The 13,575-nt window shown below is 40.9% G+C and overlaps 1 long non-coding RNA gene across 2 annotated transcripts in view; it reads left to right on the top strand.

The window, feature by feature from the left end:
• The first annotated feature begins 406 nt into the window (after positions 1-406).
• The window catches only part of LOC132437373 (uncharacterized), a 140,892-nt gene continuing 127,723 nt past the window's right edge, over positions 407-13,575 (top strand). For both annotated transcript variants that reach the window (XR_009522011.1, XR_009522012.1), the window contains exon 1: positions 407-485. This is a non-coding gene — a long non-coding RNA (uncharacterized lncRNA). The remainder of the gene's footprint in view (positions 486-13,575) is intronic.

Raw genomic sequence — 13,575 nt, 5'->3', positions numbered from 1 at the left:
CACTTTGAATAAATTCCCAGTGCCCAACAGTGGCCTCCGAGGCCATGTATGATGTAGCCCCCACCAATGTCTCCAACCTCACATCATGGGCCACCCTCCCTGCTTCCCCTCCTCAGCGACGTGGCCTCCGTGTATGGTCAAATCACCCGAGATGGCTGTTCTCTCGCGCTCTGTACATCCCCTGCCTGACCAGCACCTGCTTCACCTACACCTGCTCACATGACTGACCTTCCTACATACTTGCCCCTGCCCCAGCTGGTGATTGTTCTAACTTTAAATCAGAATATCTCCACCCATTAGCTTATCAAAGGGATGATAAGGAGCGCCTCTGCTGGTTTCCCTGGTAACCAATAAGCCAACCTGATGTCAATTCCCCCTATAATTGGCTACCTCCCCCTCCCCCAAGGAACGAAGCCTGCCGCCACGTCCTGTTCGCTGTCTGCTGCATACGGTGGGGTGTCATTCCAGGACCTTGCTTCAGACAGGTAAGCTCCCCCCATCCATGAAGCCGTTGATGTCTCTGTCACTGACTCCAGGCTCTTTCTTTGGTCTTGAGGATGGGCAAGCACAGGCCTTGCTGGCCTGCTGTGGTACGGCCCAACATTTGGTGGGGCAGCCAAGAGACCCAGGAAACTCCTGTGAGCACCAAGCTGTCAGAGAAACCAGGCCGGGGGATGGAAAGTTGCAGGGGCCCAACCACGATAGCACGTGGGGCCTGAAAGTTGTGGGTGTGATCCCGGGGTGGCCGTCCACTGATGTGGGACCTGAAAGTTGTGGGAGGTAATCCCTGAAGTTCCAGGGGTGATCCGGGGGGGGCCGTCCACTAGTGTATGGGGCCCTGGGGTGGATGATGAATGGGGGCCGCCAAGAGAATCCAGAGAACTCATATAGACACCCCAAGGCTGTTGAGATATTGGCCGCCGCTACCATGGGGAAAAAAAGTTCAGTAATAAGCTGGTGGCCACAACTGTGGGCTGACTGTTGCCTTTTATATTAAGAAAGGCCACAGAGGGTGAGCTAACAGCAGAGGCGAAGGTCAACTTGAATGCTAGGCCACCAGGCTGTTTCTTTTAGAGTCAGGCCTTCCCCTCTCCAGGGGGGTGGCTCTGGGTTTGCGAAAGCCAGGGGTGGCCTTACCCTCCTTATAACTGGATGGGGCACTGCTGCCACCGACTCTTCTCTCCATTGACCCGGTAAGTGCTTGGCTCCAAAATTTGCCTACATCCTGGCAAATGACAGTTCTTGGCATACTAGGCATCTTATTCACGGTACTCTTTGGCTGCTGGTGTCTGTATTGTATTTGTGGTATCTGGTTGCAGTACCCCCTACATACCTGACCCCAGGGATATGCAGAAGAAGGGTGGACCAAGACTGTATCTGTCGGTTGTGCAGGGTGTGTAGGGGTGGAGTTCATGGTCAGGCCACTCAAGATGACGGTTCTCTTGCTCGCTGTACATGCCCTGCCCGACCAGTGCCTGCTTCACCCTACTAAGCACATGACTGACCTTCCTCCATACTTGCCCCTGCCCCGGCCAGTGATTGTTCTAACTTTAGATCAGAATATCTCCACCAGGATAGTTTATCAAAACGGTGGTGAAGGGCGTGCTCCTCTGCTGGTTTCCCTGGTAACTGATGAGCCAACCTGATGTCAATTCTCCCTATAATTGGAAACCTCCCCCTCCCCCCAGGAGCAAAGCCTGCCACCACATCCTGCTGCCATCCGCTGCACACAGCGGGGTGTCACTCCAGGACCTTGCTTATAACATGTAAGCTTCCCCATCCATTAAACTGTTGATGTCTCTGTCACTGATTCCGGGCTTTTTCTTCAGTCTTGAGGCTGGGCAAGTACAGGGCTTGTAGGCCTGTGGGGTGCAGCTCAACAAAGCTCCCCTGAGAGACTGCAGTCATGTGCCTCAGGGCCTTTGCGCGTGTTGTTCCCCTGCCCAAAGCATTCTTCCCTGGCACTCTGCATAATCAGTTCCTTCTCTTCACATATAGAAGCATCTTGCTTTTTTCCCCCGAATTCCTTCTCTTTAGAGGGACTGTGTAAGCAATTCCATCTCTGTACCCTGTATATGGCCTTCATCTTACTTATCATGATGGGTAATTATTAGTTATTTTCTGGTTTATTGCTGTATTATTTCTCTTTTCCCTAGATTGTAAGATGCATGAAGCTAGGGACCATGTATGCTTTTTCCATCATTATGTACTCAGTACCTAGTACAACTGCCTGACACATAGAAGACACACAAATGAAATGTAACAAGTGAAATTGAGTACTGAGTATATGTCAGGTACTAGAAATACAAAGAAAATAATTCTAGGCCTCTGTCCCAAATCAGGGCTTCTCTCTGTCCCACCTCCTACTCCTGCATGAGAGCCAGTTTATGAGTACATTACTCCAGATAGGAAAATTCATAATTATACATATTTTGCACATAATCTGTGCAAAATGTTATGGACATTTTCAACAAACAGTGCTGGGAACACTGAATATCCATGTCAAAAGAGTAAAGTTGGACCCATACCTTACACCATATGCAAAAAATGTAATACGGATCAAAAATCGAAATATAAGAACTAAAATGATAAAATTCTTAGAAGAAAACATTGGGGAAAGGCTTCATGCCATCGGATTTGTTAATGACTTCTTGGATATGACACCAAAATCACAAGCAACAAAAGTAAAAATAGATAAATTTGACGACATCAAAATGTAAAACTTTCATGCATCAAAATATACTATCAACAGGGTGAAAAGCCAATCCACAGAATGGGAGAGAATATTTACAAATCATGTATCTGATAAGAGATTAATATCCAGAATATATAAACACTCCTACACCTAAAAGAAAGAAAGAAAAAGGAAGAAAAAAAAAAACCACTTAAAACATAGGCAGAGGACTTGAGCAGACATTTCTCCAAAGAAAATATACAAATAGCCAATAAGTACATGAAAAGATACTCAACACCACTAATTATTAGGGAAATGTAAATCAAACTCACAATGAGATACCACTTGACACAATTAGAATGGCTATTATTTAAAAAAAAAAAACATAACCAGTGTTGGCAGGATATGGAGAAATTGGAACCCTTGTGCACTGTTGGTGGGAATGTAAAATGATGCAGCCGCTATGGAAAACAGTATGGCAGTTCCACAAAAAATTAAAAATCGAATTATTGCATGATCCAGAAATTTCACTTCTGCGTGTATATCCAAAAGAATCAAAAGCAAAGACTTGAACAGACATTTGCACACCAACGTTAATTAGCAGCACTATTCATAATAGGCAAAAGGTAAAAGTAATGCAAGCGTCTATCAATAGATGAATGAATAAACAAAATGTACGTATCAACACGCAATGAAATGTTATTCATCCTTGAAAAGGAAGCAAATGCTGACTCATGCTACAACATGGATGAATCTGGAGGACATTATGCCACGTGAAGTAAGCCCATCACAAAAGCACAAATATTGTACGACTGCCGTGTATGTGGTGCCTCGAGTGGTCAAGTTCATAGTGCCAGAAAGTAGAGCGGTGACTGCTAAGGGCTGGGAGAAGGACAGATGGGGAGTTATTGATTAACGGGTATAGAGTTTCCATTTAGGAGGACTAAAAAGTGCTGGAGGTGGACGGTGGTGATGGTGGCACACGTGTGAGTGTGCTTAATGCCACTCAACTGTGCATCAAAAAATGGTTAAAACGATAACATTTATAACTCTATTTTATCACAATAAAAATAGTTTAAAAAATGTTACGGTACTATAAAAGAGCAACTAGCTGGATTGGGAGGGATTCTGGTGAGGGAAACAAGGACTTCACAGAAGAGGTCACTTCTAAACAGAAAGAAGGGAAAAGATATTTCTGGACAAACGGAAGAGCATATACAAAGGAAAGTATGAGAGTGCAGGGTTTGTTCATGGGATGACAGTTTGGTGAAAGCTGGTATAAGCCTGAGCTGTAACCACCGAAAAATCCCAACAGCTCTGAATCAAAGACATTTTAAGTTACATTCTATTTACTTGAAACTTGACAGCCTGCGTATGTTGTGTTTGGTTATTCACCAGACTATGTAATAAGTCAGAAGACCCACTTTCCCCTTCCCGCTAGATTCCAGACAGCTTATTCAATTCAACAGTGAACTTGAAGGTGAGAATTTTGCCCAAGAACTAGAGAACCATGTTACAGAGATGCAACCTTTTCACCTCAAGTCTGAATCCAGATTTCAATATCTAAAAGCTAGAAGAAGACCTGGTACCAGTACATTCCCAGAACCAAAACATCTAGCCTAATTTAAGCCTGGGAGAAGTTTTAATTCTCCGCCTTAAGGCGCTTTCAAGAGTCATTAAAAATCTCATTTTACTTTGTTCTCACTAATCTAAAAAAATATTGTCTCAAGCCTAAGGTTAATGCTTTATCTTGCATGGTTAATTGTACAGGTCTGTTATAAGTAGCCAAATAAATCTCACCTGCTGTTGCCACTCTGACGATAGAGAGTTGACTATGGTGAAGAGATGTGGAAATCATAACACTCTGTCAATATGATTCATCATGGGTTATGTCAAGGCCATAAAAGTGTGAAACAGTGTTTCCAGTGCCAAAAGCAATTGGATAGTAAGACCTAGGGAAAAACCTGCTTCAGTTCAGAAATGGATCAGGAAAATGCACACATCTTTCAGAGACCTGTTCGAAGGTCCAAGCTTCTCCCCTATGTGAACTCACCAAGATAAGGTTTCACCCACCAAAGGACCTAAATGAAGGAAGGAAGGAAGGAATGGTTTGAGGAATGGGTTTTAAACCAAAAAAGAGTCTGAGACAGTAGAACCTCTTTTGTCTGTTTCACTGCATTAAATACAGGTTAAATGCCTTCTGAGAAGGTAATTTGCACGCCTTCAAGTGAAACATAAAGGCATTTCTTCTGGACAAAAGAGTTGTCCGTTTTGATCATTTTTCTTCCTTTCGTATGTCATCTCACTTGACCCTGCTGTGTTCTTTTTTTCTCTACTCCATTATAATCTGCATGAGAACCTCACTTAGTTCAACACCCTCCACCCAGTGCCTTCAGGGAACGGAGGTCGCTTCTGTATTTTGGGTTTGGTTTTTCCCATAAGTATGTTGTAAAAACTATATTCTTCCTTCATATCAAAACCCATGCAGTTTCTTTTTTCTAATTTTAGTTTCCCTCGGTGAACAGCAACCTGCAATCAAAATTTTGGCAGATAAATATATTACAGGGCTTTTCCTTTTATGAGCGCGGCTGTTGAACTCGGGCATATAATATGGGAGGTTAAAGAACATTTTTCATGCCAACCATTAATCTCCTCCTCTTTGCTCCCATCACACTCCCATCTCCACCTCTATTACTGCATATACCAAGTCCAGTGTGTTCGGTAATGTATTATCTGCTCCATGAGGGTAAATTACTCTTTCATTCAACAAGCATTTATTGAGTGGCAGCTATAGACCAGGCACAAGACTATTGGTTGAAGATACAAAGAAAAATCAAATAGAGTCTCACTTCTCAAGGAACCCACTTTTCTCCTACTTCATCGTATGTACTGTCTATACATTTTGGTGGATTAAACTAAATCACTAGATAATGCCTCAGCTTGAAGGTACTAAGGGACTTTGGCCTCATTAAATAAGCAAATGTTTCTGTAATGCTCTCCGCATACATCACCACATGCTTGTTTCCTCTCAGAGGTTTCCAATAGCAAATATTCAAGGAACTGTGGCCCCAAAGGTGGCAGAGGACAGGAAGGGAAAGGTCTATCCAGGCAGTACAGGAGATGAAGGAAGATCCTGGGGAACGTGGACAGCAGGAATTGATCATGTCCTTCTGCATCTATGTCTGTAGTAAAGGACAGCTTTGGATGGCTCTGCATCACACAGGGTTTTGGGTTTTTTTAATTGATGTATAGTTGATTTATAATGTTGTGCTACTTTCTGCTGTACAGCAAATGACTCAGTTATACACATATATACATTCTTTTTTATGTTCTTTTCCATTGTGGTTTATCATGGGATATTGAATATAGTTCTCTGCATTATACAGTAGGACCTTGTTGTTTATCCACTCTGTATATAAAAGCTTACATCTTCTAACCCCAGCCTCCCACTCCATCCCTCCCCCAACCTCCTCTGTTTTCTATGTCTGTGATTATGTTTCTGTTTCACAGATAGGTTCATTTGTGTCATATTTTAGATTCCACATATAAGTGGTATCATATGGTATTTATCTTTCTCTTTCTGACTTCACTTGGTATGACAATCTCTAGGTCCATCCATGGTGCTTCAAATGGCATTATTTTGTTCTTATTTATGGCTGAGTAGTGTTCCATTGTATATATTTACCACATCTTCTTTATCCACTCCTCTGTCGATGGACATTTAGGTTGCTTCCATGTCTCAACTATTGTATTGATGGACAGTGCTGCTGTGAACATTGGGGTGCATGTATCTTTTCAAATTATGGTTTTCTCTGGATATATGCCCAGGAGTGGGATTGCTGGACCATATGGTAGTTCTATTTTTAGCTTTCTGAGGAACCTCCATACTGTTTTCCATAGTGACTGCACCAACTTACATTTGCATCAACAGTGTAGGAGGGTTCCCTTTTCTCCACACCCTCTCCAGCATTTGTTAGTTGTAGACTTTTGAATGATGGCCATTCTGACCAGTGTGAGGTGGTAACTTGTTCACACAGGATTTTTCTACTTTTTGAACTTGACCAACCTTAGAATCCAAAGAAGCTAAAGTTGAACTCATAATTCAAACTTTTCACAAAGTTTGGGCAAGTCATCAACTAAATGCTTCTTTATGGCTTCATGTGGTGACCTGTGATCTGACATACCACAGACATAGATATCTAGACCGAGATGAAGAAAGAGACTGTCTAAGTGGTAGGGCCCCCCTGACCAAGTAATATCACAACAAATAATCTATGGGTTAGGAGACTTAGACTCTCCACAGGCCTCTTAAAGTTTATTTACATTCTTGGTTATGTTATAGATTAAACCAAGTTCATTTTTTCATGTGTTTCTATTTAGGAAATCCTTAAAATTAGTTAGAAAATAATAACGTTCATCATTAAGTTAACAGTTATTGAGCGCCATTCCATGCCAGGCCCTGTGTTGCGAGCTGCAGGCACAAAGGTAAATATGACACCTTCTCAAGAAGCTTCCAGTCCAGAGAAGGGACAAACAGTTAAGTAAACGTGCTGAGGGGGACCAGATTTTTCATCCCCCTTTGACTCACAATTGCTCGAGTCACATGTGTCTTCCCTAGAACTAAAAGAGAGTATTTGCTAACTTGATTGCCTAACCTTTTGAGATACAAATTAGAAAAATAGGGAGAAAGAAGAAACAGGAAAGGAAATGGTAGCAGGGGATGAAGGGAATAAAGAGGCTAAATCAGACGGCTGAAAGGGAAAGGATGAAGCAGAGAGATAAAGAGAAAAGTCACAGGAAACTAAAGCTGAAGAGAGCATTTTGGAGGCTGGTATGTAAGCAACTCTGGAATATAAGAGTTTATCATGTGGAGGGTAAGAAAACAGAAGAATGGAGAAAAGAATTCTGAGAACAGTTGTTCTGAGGTAGGAGTTGAATCTCCTTTGTTGTTTGGTTGAGAGAGAAAAAGAATATATTATGAAATCATTTTGAGCCAGCCAGGCCAGGCTTCTTTATGTGTGATTCTTTACAGAGACTGAGCCACATGGAGCCCCAACGTTTAGAGTGCATTTGAAATACAGGCTCTATAATGGGACTGCGTAAATGAGCATGACCGCTGAGTTTCACAGTTTGGGAACACCAATATTATTTAGCTAAGAAGAACTTTTCTCAGGATGAAGTGTTCTAATGGGTGATTTATTTCAATGTAACATTATCTTGCATTGCCAGTGAAAGCTCCAGGAAAGCAGGTGATGCATGAATGGTTGAGTGGCATTAAAAAAAAAAAAGCAAGGTAGGTATTCAATAGTAAAAAGATGGAAAACAGATGGAAAATGGAGAACAGAGCAGAAATTCAACAGCTGAATAGTGTTGGAGGAGGTAGGGAAGGACACAGGCAGTATGTGGGCCTATGAGCTGATATTTGTCATCCTCAGTTCTATAGAATACTGCAATCCTGCTGACACTTGTTTGATTTTCTTTTTTGATAAAGAATAGGTGACTTTAAAGAAAAACGGAGCTGGAGGAAGCAGGCTCCCTGACTTCAGACTATACTACAAAGCTACAGTAATCAAGACAGTATGGTACTGGCACAAAAACAGAAATATAGATCAATGGAACAGGATAGAAAGCCCAGAGATAAACCCAGGCACGTATGGTCACCTTATCTTTGATAAAGGAGGCAAAAATATACAATGGAGAAAAGACAGCCTCCTCAATAAGTGGTGCTGGGAAAACTGGACAGCTACATGTAAAAAAATGAAATTAGAACATACCCTAACACCATACACAAAAATAAGCTCAAAATGGATTAAAGACCTAAATGTAAGGCCAGACATTATAAAACTCTTAGAGGAAAACATAGGCAGAACACTCTATGACATAAATCACAGCAAGATCCTTTTTGACCCACCTACTAGAGAAGTGGAAATAAAAACAAAAATAAACAAGTGGGACCTAATGAAACTTAAAAGTTTTGCACAGCAAAGGAAACTGTAAACAAGACAAAAAGACAACCCTCAGAATGGGAGAAAATATTTGCAAACCAAGCAACTGACAAAGTATTAATCTCCAAAATTTACAATCAGCTCATGCAGCTCAATATCAAAAAAACAAACAACCCAATCCAAAAATGGACAGAAGACCTAAATAGATATTTCTCCAAAGAAGACATACAGATTGCTAATAAACACATGAAAGGATGCTCAACATCATTAATCATTAGAGAAATGCAAATCAAAACTACAATGAGGTATCACGTCACACCAGTCAGAATGGCCATCATCAAAAAATCTACAAACAATATATGCTGGAGAGGGTGTGGAGAAAAGAGAACCCTCTTGCACTGTTGGTGGGAATGTAAATTGATACAGCCACTATGGAGAACAGTATGGAGGTTCCATAAAAAACTAAAAATAGAGCTACCATATGACCCAGCAATCCCACTACTGGGCATATACCCAGAGAAAACCATAATTCAAAAAGAGTCATGTACCACAATGTTCATTACAGTACTATTTACAATAGCCAGGACATAGTAGCAACCTAAGTGTCCATCCAACAGATGAATGGATAAAGAAGATGTGGCACATATATACAATGGAATATTACTCAGCCATAAAAAGAAACGAAATTGAGTTATTTGTAGTGAGGTGGATGGACCTAGAGTCTGTCATACAGAGTGAAGTAAGTCAGAAAGAGAAAAACAAATACCATATGCTAACACATATATATGGAATCTAAAAAAGAAAAAACAGGTTCTGTTGAACCTAGGGGTAGCACAGGAATAAAGACACAGACGTAGAGAGTAGACTTGAGGACATGGGGAGGGGGAACGTTAAGCTGGGATGAAATGAGAGAGTAGCATCAACATATATACCCTACCAAATATAAAATAGATAGGTAGCTGCGTAGCACAGGGAGATCAGCTCGGTGCTTTGTGTCCACCTAGAGGGGTGGGATAGGGAGGGTGGGAGGGAGACGCAAGAGGGAGGAGATATGGGGATGTATGTATATGTATAGCTGATTCACTTTGTTATACAGCAGAAACTAACACACCATTGTAAAGCAATTATACTCCAATAAAGATGTTTAAAAAATTTAAAAAGTAATAAAAAAATTTAAAAAAGAATAGGTGACTTTTAACCTATGACATTTAAAAAAAAACTGTCATGTTTTCAACAAATACAGGAATTTTTTTTCCCTTTAGGAGAAAATATGTTTTTACCTCTATTCCTTCCCTGGTGATACAATATTATAGGAGTAGATATTCTAGACCAAAAGCAGGTCAGCATGAAATATCATGGCATGTACAAGAGACTGCAAGTTGTTTTTGGAGCTATAACAGGAGATGAAGGGCCATGTATGGAGCATTTACTCTGGGCCAGACTCCAGGATGAGCCCTTTACTTGTACCATTTCATAATCCTAATAACAATCCCAAAGTTGGTACTATTATAATCCCTATTTGATAAACTCAGAGGGATTAAATAACTGGCCCAAGATCACACAACTAGCAAACAACAGAATCAGGATTCAAATAAACAACTAAATTCCAGAGCCAATGTTCCCAATCATGGGACCTACTGCCCCCTCGTCTTGTACAGGAGGGTCTGAGCTCTGTCCTCTAGGCCTGTGCCTCTCTAACTAGGGCATGTGTTCAAAGGTACATGAAGCCAGAAGATATATGTGGTCATTTGCCTAGTAAATCAATTGTACTCAAAGGTCTGGAAGGGAACATTCTCAGGTAAGAAGACGTTAAAAAGGAAGAATTTTAAAATATCTTCTAAGAAAAAGAAATAAAAACATATTGTGGGTTAATATGCAAATTTTTGTGAATTATAAAGGTAAATCATGAGGTTTTAAAAAAAATGTTTATTGGGGAATAGTTGATTTACAATGTTGTGTTAGCTTCAGGTGTACAGCAACGTGAACCAGTTATACATATCCGTATTTCCACTCCTTTTTAGATTCATTTCCCATTTAGGCCATTACAGAGTATTGAGTAGAGTTCCCTGTGCTATACAGTAGGTCCTTATTAGTTATCTATTTTATATATAGTAGTGTGTATGTGTCAATCTCAATTTTCTCATGCTTGTGGTCATTTTAGGCTATGCTCCCTTTCTTCCAGGCTTACCCATCTTCACTCTTTTTTTTAGGGCTTTCAAAAAGATTTTTGTGAAATATTGCTCTAGGCATGAGAGCCATGGAGAGTTTCAATAGCATTGTGTTCAAGTTTACATCGGAAAGCTTTTCCACAGGGAGGGAGGAACATGAGGAGAGAATCAGTCTTCACCGGTAGAGTAGAGCATGGATTTCAGGACACTGAGCTCATTTTTAGACAGAGTGAGTCTGAGGTGCCTGGGAACTTCCAAGTGGGCGTGTCTATGTGGACCATTGTATGTGGGTCTGGAACTCGGGTGAGATCTTCCACAAAAACCTTGTACCACCTTCTTGTACTACCAGCATTCACGGTGGGTTCCCACCTAGAGCTTAGAACAGTGTCTGTTACAGAGTAGGCACTTGAAAGCTCTTTGTTGAATGAAGGAAGTAGAAAAAAGAGTACATGTACTAATAACGTGTTTGATAAGAGATTCTGTTTATGCTAAATTACAAAAATATTCAGAATTAAAGGACCTTCTATATCTTTATATGTGTTTATTAAATTCATAAACACTTTATAGGGTTCCTATGGTATAATGATATTTATCTCTAAGGAAACCACTTTCAAGAGCACAAAGCCTCCCTGTAGTACTACGGCATTATAGATAAAAGCTTTGGCTTTCAAAATGCCGATTGTTTGATATTCCTATAACGCAGAGATGTTACTAAAGGTAAATGTTCATAAAGAGCTTTTGAATAAACCCTTCCACCAGAGGATAGGAGCTGTGTTTTGTTGTTTCTCTGAGAAGATTCTTGGCCGCCATCACCATGTGCTCTGCCAAAGTTTGGCTTTTCTAAAACAGCAAGTGGATATATACACACAATTTTTTTTTTTCTTTTTTTTTTTGCGGTACGCGGGCCTCTCACTGTCGTGGCCTCTCCCGTTGCGGAGCACAGGCTCCGGACGCGCAGGCCCAGCGGCCATGGCTCACGGGCCCAGCCGCTCCGTGGCATGTGGGATCCTCCCAGACCGGGGCTCGAACCCGTGTCCCCTGCATCGGCAGGCGGACTCCCAACCACTGCGCCACCAGGGAAGCTCCACACAATTTTTATATGTAGGATATACATATTATATACATGTGTATATATATGTGCATATGTATATGCTTAGATATAACTATATGTTATGCTTAGATATAACGCTATGTTATATTTGTATATATCACAGAGTACAATTTTTCCTGTTTTCCAGCCTGACCTGCACCATACAACAAATCATTTGAATGTTTATTTTGCCTCAGATTTTTTTCTCAGTGCCTTCATTACTTTTCAATTTTTTAAAAACTCTACAGCTACATTCTCTGAGAAATTTATTTACTTCTGAGTTTCCTAGTTACAGCTTTATAGATTGCTAGGAGTTCTGGGACCTTTTGTTACTATGAGATTGAGTTCCAACTTTATGACTCACTTTCTGGAAATCAATTTTCTCGACCCAGAGTCCACTTAATTTCACCAGCCATGATAATTTTGAAATAAACTCTATATGTCCATAGATGGTACTTTAGAAACTATATTATCAGCTTGGGTTTACATTGAATTCCATTTTAATGTTCACATTGGATTTTATAGTATTTGCTTCCTCTAAGTGCACTTTTAGTGGGAAAATAAAATTTTATTTTGCAGTAAACTTCACATAAAATGATGCAGGTAGGGACTTCCCTGGTGGTGCAACGGTTAAGAATCCGCCTGCCAATGCAGGGGACATGGGTTTGAGCCCTGGTCTGGGAAGATCCCACGTGCCATGGAGCAACTAAGCCCATGTGCCACAACTACTGAGCCTGAGCTCTGTAGCTCCGCACGCACAGGCCCAGCGGCCATGGCTTACAAGCCTAGCCGCTCCGCGGCATGTGGGATCTTCCCGGACCGGGGCACGAACCCGTGTCCCCTGTATTGGCAGGGGGACTCTCAACCACTGTGCCACTAGGGAAGCCCTCTCTCTTTTATTTCAGTCTTTCCCTATCACTTGTTCCTTTCCACCAACATTAAATATACTCAAGCCTTTCACAATTGAAAAAAATTTTTTTCTTCATTGACCTCATGTTCCTTTCCAATTTAACCCAACACCGCAGGGTTCTTCTTTGCCTTTCTCCATTATATATACAGTTGACCCTTGAAGAACTCAGGGTTGAACTGTACAGGTCCATTTATACACAGATGTTTTTCAATAGTAAATAGGACAGCATGACAAAGTCAGAGGGTGTTGAATCATGGATGTGGAACCATGAATTAGAGGAACTGTGGAGGTCTGACTATAAATTATACTCAGATTTTCAACTGGGTGGAGGTAGGTACCCCCAACCCATGCATTGTTCAAGGGTCAACTGCATATGGAGAGAATTCTGATTCCTAACTGCAGTAGCAATATACTTAATCATTTACTTTATCTTACAATACATACAAACTGTTTTTGATGACTGCAATCTCACCAACAACAAACTTACCGTGTGAAGTTTAATATTTCTTTGCAACTCTTTTTGTCTTTAGAATGTATCTAGTTGAAAGTGTACCTAGTACTGAGTTCAAAGTACTGACTTAAATCGAGTTTTTGTGTGTGTATGGTAATATTGTCACTTTGACAGAAAGACTAATTTATTTTGGCTTGTATTCAATTGTAGGGTTTTTTTTTCCATTTTTAAAAATTTTATTTTACTTTTTGTATAGGTACAAACTTTTAAATGGTTCAGATTAAAAGGTAAACTCAAAGAAGTCTCACTCCCCCCCGCCCCCATCCATCCCATCCCA

The sequence above is a fragment of the Delphinus delphis genome, chromosome 14 (assembly GCF_949987515.2).
Source record: "Delphinus delphis chromosome 14, mDelDel1.2, whole genome shotgun sequence".
Classification (NCBI taxonomy): Eukaryota; Metazoa; Chordata; class Mammalia; order Artiodactyla; family Delphinidae; genus Delphinus; species Delphinus delphis.
This window is presented reverse-complemented; position numbering and strand designations above follow the sequence as displayed.